We start from the raw sequence: 17,782 nt of genomic DNA on the forward strand, positions 1-17,782 counted from the left end.
ACTTCAAAAGCCCTTATAACGGTTCTCCGTTATAAGGGCTTTTGTAATTGCTTTTCGGTTGAAGACTCGTCATCAGGGACAATGAACATGTTTGTTCTACTCTATGTAATGCAGATATCGAACATAGTACAAGCAGAGTGGGATGATTGAATTCAAGGGTCAGCAGATTGACCTAAGTAATTTTGAGAGCGCTGTGATGCTAGTAGATAGTAGAGCTGATTTCAAATCTTTTTTTACCTGCTAGGGAGCTCACACTCAATAATTTTTAGGTTTTTTTTTTTTTTTTTTTTTACTTCCACAAGGTGTCATTCCACAAATCATTCTGGAATGAATCCAAGAGAATGACAGGAACTTTACCATACTTTACTTTCCAGCTCATCCACTGATTCTCAACTGGATTGAGAATCAGTGGATGAGAACCCTGAGGTATAGCAAGGAGATATAACCTTTGGGGTCATCTTGTGTTTCTATGTTGTTTCGTTGACGGCGGTATAGTTGTTTATTGATAGTTTTGAAGAGTAGCCATCGTTTTTGAAGGTCCTTTTAAAGATATTGTAGTTCATTTTTTAGTTCTTCTTCATCTGACAGTACAGAGTTTTATGGAATGGGCAGCCCCCTCTCTCCAATACTTGCCAACATCTTTTTCAAGGACTTCGAACAAAAGGCAATCTCCTCTTCTACATTTAAGTCAAAGATTTGGCTTAGATATGTTGATGACATTCCTTATCTGGGAACACGGTATTGACAATCTTCACACTTTTTTAAATCACCTAAACAACTTCCACCAAGGCATCAAATTAACCATGTAGATTGAAGAAAATGGATCGTTACCTTTTCTGACGTAAAACTTACTAAGACATCTGACTCCATAAAAATCTCCATCTTTAGAAAACTTACGCAAACAGACACCTGCATGCGCCCTCACATCACTATCCGGCACAAAAGATGGGTATCATCTCAACTCTAGCGCATCGTGCTAGATCTGTACTGTCAGATGAAGAAGAACTAAAAAATGAACTACAACATCTTAAAAGGACCTTCAAAAACGATGGCTATTCTTCAAAAACTATCAATAAACAATTATACCGCCGTCAACGAAACAACGTAGAAACACAGGACGACCCCAAAGGTTATATCTCTTTGCCATACATCAGCACGCTCTCCAAGAAACTAAGAAGAATTTTGTGAAAGTTTAACATAAAAACGTGCTTCTCTACTCTTCCCAAACTAAGATCAAGTTTACGCAAATACAAACCAGCTCACAACCATCTACAATTCCCAGGAGTGTACAAAATCACGTGTGACTGCGGGAAGCAATATTATGGCCAAACGGAAAAATCTTTTCTCCTACGTCTCGAAGAACACCAAAGAGACATTGCTTACAAAAGAACCAGAGCTAGTGCCCTCTCAAGCCATGTCCTGTTTTTAGTAAACACAAATAATGAAGGCCGCCAACATGAGATAAATTGGACAACTTCAAACCTTCACATATGCCACGACGAGGTAGAACGCCTCATAGTCGAGTCTAAAGAAATTGTCATGGATCTTCTTTTTTTGGAGAGTCCATGACAATTTCACACGCACAGGTGTCTAACAATAGTTTTATATATATATAAATTATAAAACTATAAATTATAGTTTTATAGTGACCGAATGTTTCTTTATATAGTGTGTTTTATTGGCTTTCTATGTTCTCTCACGCCTGAAGAAGTCGGCCACTCCGATGAAATATGTTGAGTATATTTAATTGTTTATTCTAATTCTCGGATCTCAGTCAATATAACTTTTATTTATTTATTACAATTATTTTATAATTGCAGTAAACCTAAATTATTTGGTGTTGTTATAAAAAGAAAATTTATTAAATTAATTTTTAAGAAACTAAGATTTATCTCTGAAATTTACATTTATCCTTTTATTTTTCAAACTATTTTATAAACATTTATTTATTTTTCTTATTATGTCATCATTAGATAATCGAATTTATATTAATTTTAATTGAATTCTCTGAGAAAATTTCGTTTGAGGAAAAGATGCACATATAATTTTAAATATATGCAGATTGGGTGCCCAACTTTAATAATAACATTCAGCTTTCTCGCACAGAAATAATTTACGATCAAAAGTCCTAAAAAAAAAAAGACTGAGTCATTGACTCTTTATCCCGTCATCTGAATGAAGTAAATCTGTGTGGATGGTGTGTTATTGAGCTAAAAAGCTCTAGTCATGGCTGGGAACGGCAATAGCCGAGCCTCAGTTAAAACTTCATTGGCTACAGCATTGCAATCAGTTACCCTGGAACTCCTAAAAATTACTTTTCGCCTTCCATATCTCTTCAAATGAACATTATGAACCTTCCTTATAGTCCTTATAAGGACTGGCTTATAGGGGTGAAGCAAGAATGCTTTCATCTTCCCCGTTATCTGTAGCGGACAATGTAGGAATAAGGTGGTATTGAGCTATTAAAACTCTGATCATGGCAGGAGGGTAACAGCAATAGCCGAGCCTCAGTTAGAACTTCACTGGCTACAGCATTGCCATCCATTACCCTCCAAAGGTATTGGATTGAATGAATCCATTATGAACCTTACGATCAAAACTTGAATCATATATGAAAAACTGCATTAACAAAAAGAGGTGCAACTGTAAAACTAAAGTTTAGTTATTTTTTTCTTACTAATCTTTTACAATATATTCATTTTCATAACGATTAATAAGAGAACATTTATTAAATATAAATTATTAAGCTTTCGAGGAGCATGAAAATTCATGAAAGAATTGTTTGCATGAATAATGACATATTATCAACATTGTGCTGCCATCCAGTGTCATAATGCGGAATTATTAAAATTCCATATTGAAGCCAAAAGCCCTTCGGCTCTAGTAATTAAGTCTCAATAATTCATTTTAATTCTTACAGTTGTTTAAGTTTTTTTCAGTCGTGGCTCGTGGCTTGAAATCGTGGGGGTGCTGCAACTTTCGAAATATACATACACACTGTAAGTGCAGTGTATACGTGTTTGAATAAAATATCAAACTTATGGCAAAAAAAAAAAATTAATTAAACATGAAAATATATTGTTTATTATCGATAAAATTATACAGTTTGGTATAATTCAAAATTACTTAAAAATAAAATCCATTATCATAATCCCAATAATGTTCTAAAATAAAAACTATAACAAATGTTATGTCTTTAATTGTAATGTCCAAATATTTAAAGAGACGGAGTAAACACGATAAGCACTCTACTACTGGCGCAAACTGCATATAAACAACAGGGGAACTGCGCGATGGACAGTGCCGCATTACGCTAATAGCTCGGTATCTCATTATGACGTACATATACTTGCGCGCGTAGCAATATGACACTGTGGTAAACACAATGCTGATAGCGTCCTTCGCTCTCCTGAGTGCAACAAGATGGATTTTTATTATTTTTTTTTTACAAAATAAGAGATTGTATAGGATTGTTGATGATAAAATGAAATTTACAAGCAAATATAAATAAATTAATAAATATATTTACATTTCGAGAAAAATTGGGGGTGCTGCAGTTCCTACAGTTTTCATGCCACGAGTCTATTTTGCATATCCACGCCTCTGAGTTTGTATAGCAACTTCCCATATATTCCTGAAAAATGTCTTGACAAAATCCGAGAGTATAGTGACATGTCCATTTGCCTTATTCAAATTTGCTGTCTTTCTACTTTTAGCAAACCATGTTGTCCTTTGTACAGAATCAAGGTGCAATCTCCTCCCCATTTGGATTCGGATTCCAATTAGCCTTTTCAATATCTCTTTGACCACTCTCGATATATTATCCGGTTTCCATTGCCTCCTAGTTTCACCCTCTTACTCAAATTCTTTCTCCTCCCTAGCAACTTGGCTTGCGTTGACACTCAACGTGAAGAGCCATATCAGACGCACTCCTTTCCAACCTTAATTATTCTTCCTTTTACTTGTTACGTGAACCTTCGTAGCTCACTCGTTAAAGATGGTGCTCGTTGGTTTGAAGAAACTAGGTTCGAATCTGGTCTACGCGCGAAGAATCGTTACACGAACTTATCAATAAAGAATAGTTCCACCTTCCCTGAGGGAAACTCGACTATTTCACTTCTACAAACAACTAGAGAACACGCGCAATTTGTAGACATTAAATTACACTAATACTATTGCTTTCATAAATGCTCGCCGCTAGCGAAAAATTCTATTCGATTTCCTTTTTATCCTTCAATGCTAAACGTTTTTCATATTCCAGTTTTACCTTTCATTATCATGGCTGCTACGGCCAAATAAATTATAAAATACGAAAAAATTTCATGATTTTAATAAACTCTGTTGAAAAGTAAACAGAAGTGTACTGACTACACCATCTGATATTTTACTCACTTTCACTAATCTTACATTTACTAATTCCCATTATTCTTCTAAACTATACTATACGAAAGTAATAAGGTGATAATGTAAAAATTTTGTATAAATTTAAAAATACGAGTAATAAAAAAGTAATTAAAATAAAATACTCTATCAAAAACAAACTAAAAATTAAATTTGTTTAGTATTAAATTTCTAAAAATTGAAAATGAATTAGCACACCTTTAAATTAATTTAAACTTGGAAAGGAATTACAAGATGGACGGAGTAAGATCGACCGCGAGATGCGGTGATTAATTCCCCCTGGAGGGTAATGGATGACAGTGCTGTAGCCAATGAAGTTCTAACTGAGGCTCGGCTATTGCCATTACCTTCTTGCCACGATCAGAGCTTTAATAGCTCAATAACACCTTATCCCTACACTGTCCTCTACAGATAACGGGGAAGATGAAAAGCATTCTTGCTTCGCCCCTTTAAGCCAGTCCTTATAAGCACTATAAGGAAATAGTAAACTGCGCAGATCACATGACAGACTGTAGCGCCAAGTGTAAAAAAAAAAAAAAAATGCAATCGGTGTCATCAAGTGTACTGCGATTTTATGTAATTATGGATTTGTTTTATATTAAAAAGAAGATTGAACTTGATACATGACTGTTGCTGGTACAGATCCGCATCGAAGATAACAAAGGGTCGCAATTTGGGTATGTTTGCTATATACGAGACTTGAAAAGTATCTTCTATGTAGGGCTGTCTTAAGGCATGGGCACGTGCCCAAGGGGGGGGGGGCATGCTGCCATAGTAATCATGAGAGATCTCTTGGCAGAGGGAATAAAGTACTCGACCTTTCGCTGGAACACTGAGCTGAGAAAGAGAACGGGAGATGGCGCACAACACGTGAATAACTAAATACTTTTCTTACTGTACTATAATTTTTTTTTTTTTTTTTTCAGGTGGATAACTCTTTGAGCAGAAATGAAACGTACTTTTAAGAGTGGAGCACAGAAGAGGAAAAGAGCTGCCGAGGAGAAAGCGAAAATGAACAAACTCCCAAAGTTAACATCTTGGTTCAATTCAGGTGCAACGTCATCTACTAATGCCGCTCCTCCCGATGTGGACATACTTGTTGCCATGAATCTTCTTGAGTCTCTGAAAACGTATCTTCAGGAAATGAGAGACAAATTTAGTGAATAGGAACTGAAGGCCAGGAGTTGATGTCCACATTCGGATTACAGCGATGTGAAGAAACGGGAATGAAAGCGAAGTGTACGTCTCACTGGATATAATGAATCAGAAAAAGAAATACTTCTAAATCAAAGTGAAAAGTTCAAGATGGAAGCATTCCTCCCTGTTCTGAACTCTGACCTGACAAAATGTGCAGAAGCTTCTTCATGGACTGGAAATCCGTTTTCCTTCTTCAGTGAATTGAAAACAATTGGTTCTGATGAGCTCAACAAAAAGTGTGAACATCTGGCAAATGTTTGTCACAAAGACGTTGATTATGGAGGCCTTTTAAATGAATGCAAGCATCTCAGACACTCCGTGGTTCTTGATGAAGATTGTGAGATTCTCCCTGCGTTGTATAGAAAAATAATATCGGAGAACTTGAAATCTGTGTTTTCAATGTTGAAATTGCACTCCCAGTGTTCACGTGCATGATGGCGACCAACGGTACAGGAGAAATGTTCATTTCGAGATTGAAACTTACAAAGAATCAGCGCATGCGCATGGGAAATAACATTTTGAAGATCATCGACTTTGAGCCAATCATAAATCAATTCTCTGCAAAGAAATTTCGCAAAAGTTTGTGTTGATTAATCCTCGCTTTACAGCTTGTTTTTTTTTTTTATGTTTAAACATTGATCGTTTACATTTTTATTCTCGTAGGTGGTAGGGATCCCAGCGCATTGCTTTGCCTAGAGACCCACAATACTCTTACGACGGTTTTGCTTCTATGTATGGAGAATGAAAAATTAAAATACATCACATTGAAAAATTTTAATTAACAAGGAATGAAACGAAAACATTACAAATAGAAAAATGGGAACCAAAAGAAGGATATTTTATTCGAAATTCGAAAACTTAACTGAAAACTAATGAGATATTTTTATAAAAAAAACTAGAACGTTATACAGATTAAATTATTTCTTAAAATAAAGACATTTATTTTCTCAAATTTCTCTGTAAATTGAAAATACACCTTTAAATTAAATTTAAAATTACAGATGAAATCATACGAATTAAAATTTTATTTTTATAGTCATCCTCTCACGACTCCAAACCTCAGTAAATGACCTAAACATCCTCCCTAAAGAACAGTTTGGATTTCGACAACACCATAGTACTACCCAGCAAATCCACAGAATTGTGGAATACATCACCACCAGCTACAACTGGCGCCAGTGAACAGGAGCTGTTTTCCTAGACCTATCCAAAGCATTTGACAAAATCTGGCATTTCGGACTCCTGCACAAACTTATCTCAGCCGGTATCTCACTAAAAATGGTTCATCTAATCCGTTCATATCTTCAGAATAGATCAGTGCAAGTTAAAATTAACGGTTCTACATCGTCCCAGCGCCATATCTTTGCTGGAGTGCCGCAGGGATCTCTACTGGCTCCATTGCTGTTTTCTGTATACATGTCAGACATCCCACACAATCCGATGACTTCCATTTTAGCACTGTATGCGGACGATACGGCAATACTAACCAGATCTCTCAGACCCCACTTCGTTACCAGAAAGCTTCAAGAAAATCTTCTACAGCTGGAGGGTTGGTTCTCCAAGTGGAGATTGGAAGTCAACTCTCTGAAAAGCTCAGCGGTTCTCTTCTCAAAACGGCCAATGTCTCCTGCAGGAGATGTGTTACTATTCAATACTAAAATTCCCTGGCAGAAAGAAACAAATTACCTGGGTGTGATTCTCGACAAAAAGCTATCTTTCAACCAACATATCAAGTCTGCATGTGCAAAAGCATCTAAAGCCATAGCTCAGATCTACCCGCTAATTAATAGAAATAGCAAACTCAGCAACAGAATCAAATTGCAACTATACCAGATGACGATTCGTCCTATAATCACCTATGCCTCTCCAGCCTGGAGCCACACCTCTAATACTAACATTATTAAGATACAGCGAGTGCAGAACAAGTGCTTGAGAATGATTTTGAACGCCCCGTGGTATGTTAGAAATAGCCAACTCCACAGAGACACAAATATTCCCTATATTCTCTCTTATCTACAATCCTTAGCTTCCAAATTTTTTCTAAAGACGTCCACACATCCCAACGATTTGATTCAACAAGCTGCAGCATACGAGCCAACGGACATATTCAAATATAGAAGACCAAAAACTATATTAGCCTCCTATAGCGATACATAATCTCCATGCCCATTCAGGGCGAGCAAACTGCTCGTAAATTTTACCCTCACTGTAACCACGACAGATAGCGGGGAATATGAAAAGCATTTTGCTTCACCCTTAAAGAATAAATGTCAATAGTCAATTGTCAAATTATTTTTATAAATTTCATTCTCAGGAGTTGTAATAGTGACTTATTACTTAGAAATTATCAAATATTTTCTCAAACAGCATTAAAATAGAAATAGACAATCCTTGGAAGTTACTGATATAAAAATAAAAAAAAAGCTTGCAGGATCTTTGAAAATAAAATTCTTAGAAAAGTCTAGATCTGTGAAAGAAGAAATGGGAATAGAAAAGGCATAATTATCAGTTGTACAGATCCCAATATTATTCGATGTGGAGTTTCAGAGTGAGGTGACTTGGACATGTCGAAAGAATTGGATGGGAAGAGAACAAGACTGCAAGATGAGATCTGACAAAAGACAATTAGAGAAACATCCAAAAAACAAACAAAAATTAACTGAGACAAAAATTCCTGAGTGACCTATGTAGCTCTGTGAGAGTGACCTTAGCACTCCGATGAATAAAACGAACAGTATTTTTTTCCTCCGGAAAAGTTGGGTTTTTCATCTAGCAACTCAAGAAAATTGACCGTAGAGCTCACGCTATGTCAGACAATAATATATATCTTGTTTCGGTTAGATAGCAAGAGGGCAGAAGTTCTTTGCCTTACCCTCCTCCCGAGATGTCAGTTAAGATCACTGATAGTCTCGGGCAAGCTGTCTGTGGTAGGTTAAAAGAAGAGTTTGGCTACACATTGATCTCCAAAAGTTAGGACTAAATGGCATTTCTACTCACTTTGGGGAATAAAAAAGGCAAATTCATTTATAGAAATTACGGATTTCTATAAATAAATAATACATAATATAAATATAAACAAACATGTTGGCCGAGTAGTCAGCCTCTCCAGCCTGACTGCGGGTTCAAATCCCGCCGTGGGCATGGATGTTTGTGATTGCGCCATGCTGGGTGTAATGATTCGCTACACGTGTAGTACCACTTTCACACCAGAACGAGTGTTGTCTACAATCGGAAGAAAGACTAAACCGACTCTCATCTGTAAAGAATACATTCGCCCATTGTGCTGTTCAATTTTTATGGATACGGTGACTGAAAACTGAAAATCTAGACAGTAATCTAGACAGTAAAAATCTAGACGCTTAAAAGGAATGGGAGAGAAAGGTTACCGAAACAAGTGTTCTTTGCCAGGATAGTAGAAAAATATACCCAAGAAGACCAAAATGTAGATGTATTGAGCGGTGCTAAGTGTTATAGAAATATAAGATCTGAAGATATTGGAGTGCTGACGAAAGAGAATTGATTAATTTGGGGGAAAACTGTTCACAGCAATTAGTAATGATTTTCATGCAGTACTATCGTTATATACTGTACATCTCTGAGGGTACGTGTTAGCTATTTGGTGTAATGTTTCGATTAAGTTGGAATATTTCTCCCATAGAAATATACAGACTAACATCAAAATTAAAACTAGCAACGTTAAAGCTTTAAGAACATACGTTTAAGATTTTGTTTCAAGCAAAGCAAAAAAAAAAAAAAAAACTACATAAGACTCGATGTAACATCTTCATTAACTGAAATTATTATACTTTAAAGTAAACACGAAGTTCAATTACACCGCTGTATGTATTATAGTGACCATCTTATTTCATTAATTTCCAAAAGCACCTGTAGTTTAAAAACAGACATTTTCAAGAATTTGGACGTTATAGTAATTAGTATGAATAGTAACTTTCTTTCAGCATAGTGCTGCCATCTAGTGTCACCATTCACAATTATTATTATGCATTCCCACATTATATATCGGTTTATTTTCTTTTTATGTGCAGACGCCATAGTCATCAAAGGCTTCAGATCATTAGATGAGCAAAATTTATTTTCTTTCTTAATGGAAAAGTCTTACGAGTGATTTCATTTTGAAATAATCCAATGTTTAAATCATGAATCGTCGAGTCTTTAAAATTACATAAAAATTAAAGAAAAAAAAATCAAAGATTTTAGAATAATGTAACTTGACAAATTGGAATTTTTAAGAAATAAAAGAAGCAAATCAGCAATCCCTCCATGTAGATGCGTAACCTTCATGAGTTCTCCTTTGAAATAAATATCTGCACATCAAGTGAGCCATTAATAAAAGTTTTAGTAGTTAGAAATTATATGTGGTAAGAAAAATAAGTGCTATACAGAGTAAAATGGCCAGTTTTTAAGTGTACTCTGCTCATCCAAGAAATTCATTGTTTCATCATGTTTGGTTTCGTTGAAGTTCCTGACCAAATAGCTAAGGCTGTCAGGGGATTGTATCATGTCTGTTGATTTCATGTTTTCCTCTTGCCGGTTAATTGTGTAGTAGATGAAGAACTCGAGTTTTTTCTACGATAAAAAAAAAAAGCTGCCAACTTTGTTTCATTTGAAGCGCCGATAATCCCGCCAAACGATAGCGGGACTATCGTTTTAGTCCCGCTTATGACAAAGCTTTCCCTTGTCATAAGCGGGATTCGAACCAGTCTGTCCAAAGAACAGCAAATATTAGTGCTTGCTCTACTGAGGCGCTGCTTCCTTCACATATATAAGCTATTTAAAGGATATCAATGGCAGTATAGGACAGACGATTCAATTCAGAGCGAGTATTGAGTCAAGTGATTTTTGAGACTCTGCCGGATGTGCCGGTGTTAGCAAACTTTTTTTTTTCTCTCTCTTAGGGTGTTCCCACTCAACATTATCAAGTGTTTCTTTTACTTCCAACAGAAAAAGGCGACATTTCACAAATCATTCTTGCACGAATTCAGGAGAATGAGGATAACTTTACCAGTCCGCTCATTTGCAATGCGTGTGAGAGTGAAGAAGGAATACTCGTATCGGTTCTCTTAATTTCAGGAAAGTGCGTATCCGGAGAGAGTTTCGGTGGAAAAATTCCTATGGCACTCTTTCCCCACTCTCATGAACTCTAAAGTCTGAATAAGGCGAAGCTGTTTTGATGCAGAGGTGATATGCTATTTCTTTTTTTTTTTTATTCGTTTCGGGGATAGTAATAATAATATACTAGTTAGTCAGTGTTCATAACAAATCTCACCATTTCAGAGTATATACGATAAGTCGGAGTTTGCATTCCTGGTGGGTCGAGTGGGCAGCGTATCTTTTTCCCTCCTTACTAGCTACGTATTCGAACCTCGTCGTAAGCATGGAAGTTTTGTGAATGTCCTTTGATAGGAAGTGAATGTCACCGCCTGATGGAAGGCCAGAGTCCGTTTATGGGGGAGGCGTCTAAATCAGTGTTTCCAGAACATGCAGCTGTTAACCCCTAAAGTTAAATTTTAGGGGTTAGCTGTTTGCTATCAGTGGCGCACTCAGGATTTAATCTTGGGGGGGGGGGGGGGGGAGAGTTAAGTATATGATTTGAGAACACACACTATGCATTGCATATGACCTATGACTGAGCATCTACAGTGATCGCGAATTGGTCCGGCCGGGTAAACGAAGTAGCGCTCGGTCCGACAGAGCAATACTTCGTTCGCCTCGTGTTCAACAATGTCGTGATTCCCGAGAGCTATAGGGTATTCCCATCTTATGACTGCTAATTCATAAGTAGTATAGAAATAGAAGACACGACACAACATAAATTTAAAAAAATCATTTTAATTAGAAAAAGATTTTTGGAAAATTTTCTAGTGTTTTTTCCTTTTTCTTTTTTTTTGAGGGGGGGCAGGATCCCCGATGGCCCCTCCATGGGTGCGCGCCACTGTTTGCTATGTTGTACGTTGGGATAAACTTTCATTGGTGGAATTCACATAAGAAAGGGTAGTCCAAACTGTTTTCTAATTTGCGAAAACACACGAGTTTGGAATACAATTTTTTTTTTTTTTTTTTTTTTTCCAGGATAGTATTATTTTGCGAAGTATCGAGTATGACCTCTGCGTCAAGAGAATGATCGAAATAATGACCAGGCACACAGTTGCTCAGTAAAATGCCATCGTTATGTATAAATTTGCAAGTTTAGAACACCGCAAAAAGAGATTACTCTGCGCAGGGTCTCTGTGAGGAATCATCGGGGGAGGGGGGGGGGGATATATAGTTTCTTTTGGGTCCTTTACTTATCCATTAGTCACTCTGTTTTTATGGCTCCCGGGCCTAAGTAAGATGTACCCCCCACTCTCATTAGTACTGACTCTGCGTTGAAAAACAAGGTTATTCAAATTATTTATAAATGCTACAGTAATGTGAATTATCTTACTTATAAACTGCGATTATCCGTATATGCTACACTCATATACGAATAAAATGCATTCTTTTATTACATTTAGGATTTTCGTAGTATAAGATACTTTATGTCGGAATTATTTATAAAAATTATGTAACCGAAAGAAAAGGCAATCGATGAAAACCGTTCTAACATAAGGGAGGATAATACAAAATTTTCGTTGGGGTATAATGGGCACAATATTTAGAAAAAAAATAATTGTGCCCATTATATCCTTGTATAATAAATATCGGTCGTATCTAGGTGCCGCTGAACTTCATCGTTTATTCATTCTTTGTTTTGGTTTCTTCTACAGTTGTTCATATCAATATCATAACCTGTCCATAATTTCTTATTAGGAAAGAAACATTTCAAGTAACTATATATTCACCTCCGCACTGACATATCAGTGATTGTAATCCTCATCATCACTTACAAACTATTTCTCCCATTAACTCTACCTATAAAACCGATCTACTTGCATATGGTTATTATGTGTGAGTTCAAATCATGGACCTTTGGAGCATAAAAGTGGCGCTGAGATTCAGAAGAGGAAGGGAGAGAAAGAAAGAGAGAGGAAGATAAAAAGATAGAGTGAAACAGTGATAGAGGAGAGAAAGAGGCTGCCCCCCCTTATATTAGAATGAAATGAAATTAGACTAAAATGAGAAAACTAATAACATCTTGAGTTTAAAAGGTCATAATGATACAAATGGTCAAAGATGTTACAAATATAAGCACACTTTAATTCTCCTTTGTGTAATAAGGCATATGGTTGGGTGGGGGGTCCTACACCATCCCCTTAGGAACCGTTCTTTGTCTAAGAGGTATTTTTCCTGCTCCAGATATCGAGGAAGACAGGTGGATAAGCAGTTTCTAATTCGATGGTCGATTTTGTCTTCCACACTGAGGAGATGTTTTTTACGTATTTTCCACATGTGATATTTTATAACGTTGATGAGAAAAATTAGGTATTTTTTGTTTTTTCTCACCGGTGGGGAGAATTGCAATAGTCCGATTTCAGGGAAAGTGGGCAACGGGATCGTAAGCACTTCAGCCAGCCTTCGCCCTACAGTTTTAATTGCATGGCCTACTTCACAAAAGGGATCACAGGGTCGAGACGATATTGTGCTTTCGCTAGTTTCACCGGAAGTCCTCCATAAGCGGTTCTCTAAGCCAAATCCCGTGAAAAGATTATCCCCAACTGTTTTGGATATTCGTAAAAAAGCACCTGTACATTCGTTCCCAGATCGGGCGTCTCAAAACCTAAGAAATCAAAAAGTTTTCAATACAGCTGAGCTACTTTGGGCTAAGCTGAAGCACCCGAACCTGTAACAAATCTTTTTAGTGTTTTGCTTTTAGTATACCACTCTGGCATCATCTCTGCAGGTGGTCCCAAAACAAGGTGGGAAATATCCAATGAAGTATTTAATTAGATTGCCAGATCGGTTTGGCAATCTAATTAAGGTTTCCGCCTGGTTCGAACAGTGTTGGTGAAATAGGAATATTTCCATATCGACAAGACAAATCTTGCGTGGGTGGATGGAAAAAAGCCCTGCATACATTGTATTTCCTGCGGCTCAAGAAGTTGATGAGCTGTTATCTTGTTCGTCTGTGATGTTTTATCGCTTCTCGGCCAAGATCGAAGGATTGTTAAGTTGATAATTGTAAGTTATGCTTTACATAAACATGAACATCCTTCTGGCTTAAAGGGGCGAAGCAAGAATGCTTTTCATCCTCCCCGTTATCTGTAGAGGACAGTTTACGGATAAGGTGTTATTGAGCTACATAATAAAGCTCTGATCATGGCAAGAGGGTAACAGCAATAGTCGAGCTCAGTTAGAACTTCATTGGCTACAGCATTGCCATCCATTACCCTTCAAGGGTATTAATCACCGCATCTCACGGTCGATTCTTGATCTCTCAAACATGAACATGGACAGGACAGGACATATATGGCGCAGAGGGTGAAGCTTGACGCTTTTTATATTCCCTGTTCTGTTTCGGGAGCAGTGATGGGAGAGATTTGTGAGCTATTTTAACTCGCCCTGAGTTTGGGCAGAAGTGGTTATTCGTCGTTGAGTGTTAGGATGGCTTTCGGTCTTTTATGTTTCCAGTGATCATTACCGTCATAGTTTCCGGTTTGTTGTATTAGTTGATTTGGATGCGTAGATGTCTTCATAAAGAATTTCTCTGCTAGGGAGCGTAGTAGTGGAGAGATGGAGGGGATATTTATGTCCCGGTGGAGCTGGGCGTTCCTGATGAACCACGGGGCGTCCGGTATCATTCGCAGGCACTTGTTCTGTAGTCTTTGTAGCTTGAAGATGTTTGTCTTGGAGGTATGGCTCCAGGCTGGGGAGGCGCATATAATTGTGGGACGGATCACTGTCTTGTGCAGTATGTGCTCTTGATGTGGCTGTTGAAGCATAATCGTTTATCGAGAAGTATTCCGAGGTATTTTGCTTCAGTTTTCCAAGGAATTTTAGAGTTGAACAGGGTGATATCTCCTTTGGGGGATGCTCGTCTTCTTGTGAAGAGTATCGTTGTGCTTTTCTGGGGGTTTAATTGTAGTCGCCAGTCTGTAAACCATTTTTCTAGATTCAGGATTGTGTCTTGTAGTTTTTTGATTACGAGATGTGGTTGGCGGGATCTAGCTAGTATAGCCGTGTCAAAATCCTCTCATTTGAGGGATGTCTGCCATATAGATGTTGAACAGGATCGGGGCTAGCAGTGATCCTTGAGGAATTCCAGCGAAGATTTTCCATTGGGATGAGACTGTTTTATTGATTTTGACTTGCATTCTCCTGCTTGAGAGGTATGATTTAATCAGGTGTATCATGTTTAGTGGAAGGTTAGCGATGATAAGTTTGTAGAGGAGGCCTTGGTGCCAGATCTTATCGAAGGCCTTTGAGATGTCTAGGAAGACGGCTCCAGTGTGCTGATTCCAATTAAATCCTGTGGTGATGTATTCTACCAGTCTATGGATCTGTTGAGTGGTGCTGTGATTTTGACGGAAGCCAAATTGTTCTTGTGGAATGATATTTAGTTGGTTGATATCATCTTGGAGTCTGATGAGGATGATTTTTCTCTGCTATTTTCCCTAAGTTGGATAGCAGGCTGATGGGACGGTAATTTTCAGGTAGGTGTGGGTCTTTGCCTGGTTTGTGAATTGGGATGATGTCAGCTATTTTCCATGACTGGGGGGGGGGGAGTGCTGCCATTTGAGGATGGAGTTTATGATGTTTTCCAGATGTGCTATGGCTTTGCGTGGTAGTGCCTTCATGACTTTGTTAGTGATGCCGTCGGAACCTGGGGCTTTTTGATCTTGAGATGGTTGATGATGCCGATTATTTCGGTAGGTGAGGTAGGCATTATAGGACTTGGATTGTCATCGGGACGATTTACTGTGAACCTGACTTTACGATGGATCTTGTATACATGGCTGATGTTTAGGTTCTCATATGCAGGACTGCATTGTTTCTCTAGGTTTCTTGCTATGGCTTCGGCTTTGTCAGCATCTGTGTATGCAAGGTGCTGTTCTGCTTGGAGGGGGGGGGATTTGCGTGGAATTTCCATATGGAATGATCTGCTGTAAAGATGGAGGTGAGCGTGTTGTCCCATTGTTGATTCCTGTGGTTCTTGAGAGCTTCTCGGACAGATTTGTATAATCTGTTGAGGGCTGTTTTGTCCCGGGGAGCACGTGTGTTGTGGTATATTTTTCTTTGTCTGTTTTTTTTTTCCCTTATTAAGTCCACGATTTCTTCCTGGAGACAGTTTTGTTTGTGGGTAATCGTGGATAATGCGCTGCTGTTATGGCTTTATTGATTTGATTGGTGAGGTTCTTTATTGTCGTGTCTATTTCTTCCTTATATGGGGGAACCGGACCAATGTGTTCTGGTAGCACTTTCCTAAGTTTCTCCCAGACAATGGAGGTTTGGGGGGGGGGGGGGGAAGGTGAATGGCCTTTGTTCCCTAAGTGAAGTAGGATTAGGTTGTGGTCTGATGATAATTCGTTCAGTGCTTGAATGCTGTACTGGTATTTGATGTTGTGTAGAATGGCGATGTCTAGGATGTCGGCTGTGCCAGTTGGGTTGTGGTGGGTTGGTTCGGTGGGTCCTGTTACGACAGCGTTGTTTAATCCTGTGTAGCTGAAGAGGATACGGCCATTTTTATTTGTGGTTCTGCTGTTCCAAGAGGGATGTTTGGAGTTTAAGTCCCCAGCGACGATGATGGATTCATTTATGCCCAGTACAGCATCCAAGTCAGAAAATAGCAGGGTCTTAGCGGGGGGAGTTTTAGGCGGCGAAGATTTTAAGTCTTCCAGTTGAGTTTGTGTGGACTTCGACACTGGTGAGTTCTAGGTTGGAGGTTTGGTGGGTGAGTATTCCATTGTGCCTGATGCAGTTCCTGATAAATATGGCTGTACCACCGCTCTGTGGTGCAGTCGGTCATTTCTACACAGTGTGTAGCCTCTCAGTTTTGAATTGTCTGCAGGTCTTAGTTTCATTAATTAGGATGATGTCAGGGTTGTATCTGTGAGAATATTCTTGAAGCTCCAGTGTCTTGATTTTTAGGCCATTGGCGTTCCACGCGGAGATCTGTAGTGAGTCTTGGAGTAATCTAGTTTTGTTCATTAACAAGCATTGGTAAGATGTTATTAATTATATGAAGAGCCAAAGACTTCAATATCGGAAACAATATGGGATGTAATATCCCTTAACTTAAATTGATAAGATGGTTTGAGTTTCTTTTAGAAATCTTTTTGTGGAGTCTGGTGAAGGATTTGACTTACTGAAGTCTTGAAGCATGTTTGCCAATGAGGCTGTAATGACTGTTGTCATGTTTGGAAGAATTTGGTCCTGCTGGATATCTTTGGGTGGGCGGGCTACTTCGGTGTATGTCCTTCTTCGATGGTGGCTTTCCAGACTGTTGGTATTTTCCATTTGTGAGAGCTGGTATTTTGTTGGGTGTCAGGCAAATGGGGAGCCGTCGACTCTGGTGCCTGTGAGCAGGGTTGAGATATCTGTTTCCTTTTGTTGTCTATTTTATTCTTAGGGTAGTGACTGCAGCCTCTGTAGTTTGCGGGGGGGGAGGCCGCAGTTCGCTGGTGAGGTCCTGGGTTTTGAGCAGGTTGTTGTGGGGTGGTTTTGCCCACATTGGAGGCATTTGTAGTCTGCTCTGCAGAGTTTCTGTGCTTGTCCGTACTTCTGACATCTGTGGCACTGGCCCGACGAGGCTCTTTTCCTTATTGGTTCAGTTGTGATTTTCAGATCACAGATCGTTGTGTGTGTGTTAGGTATCTCTACGAGTACTAGAGGCATTGGACTCTTGTTGGCCCGTGGCATTCTGTTGATCTTGACAGGTGGGAGATCGTGGAGGTCTTCAGTTATTTCATCTGTGCAGATGTTTTCTGTTACTCCCCTGAGTACAACTTTTAGGTTTTTCTCCGATTTAAGTGAGTAAGTATGATATGTAATATCTAACTCATCCATGGTTTTTGTCAGGTGTGTGTAGTCGCCTACTGTGGCAGGCTGGATTTTAACTCCGTCGTCTACGTTTTTTGCTCTTGAATAGGCAATTTGGTGGTTTTGCATAATAGGCCTGAGGGCCGTCCATCGTTCTTTTTCCCGTTGTACAATTGGAGGAACTTTTTCATTGTTGGGTGTGGGGAGGTCAGTGTTTGGGGCATTTTCTTCCATCCCCTCGTTTACCTGAGTCTCAGCTGTTTTACGC

The sequence above is a fragment of the Typopeltis vanoorti genome, chromosome 2 (genome assembly GCF_054136105.1).
Source record: "Typopeltis vanoorti isolate ZY-2024b chromosome 2, IOZ_Tvanoo_1.0, whole genome shotgun sequence".
Lineage (NCBI taxonomy): Eukaryota > Metazoa > Arthropoda > Arachnida > Uropygi > Thelyphonidae > Typopeltis > Typopeltis vanoorti.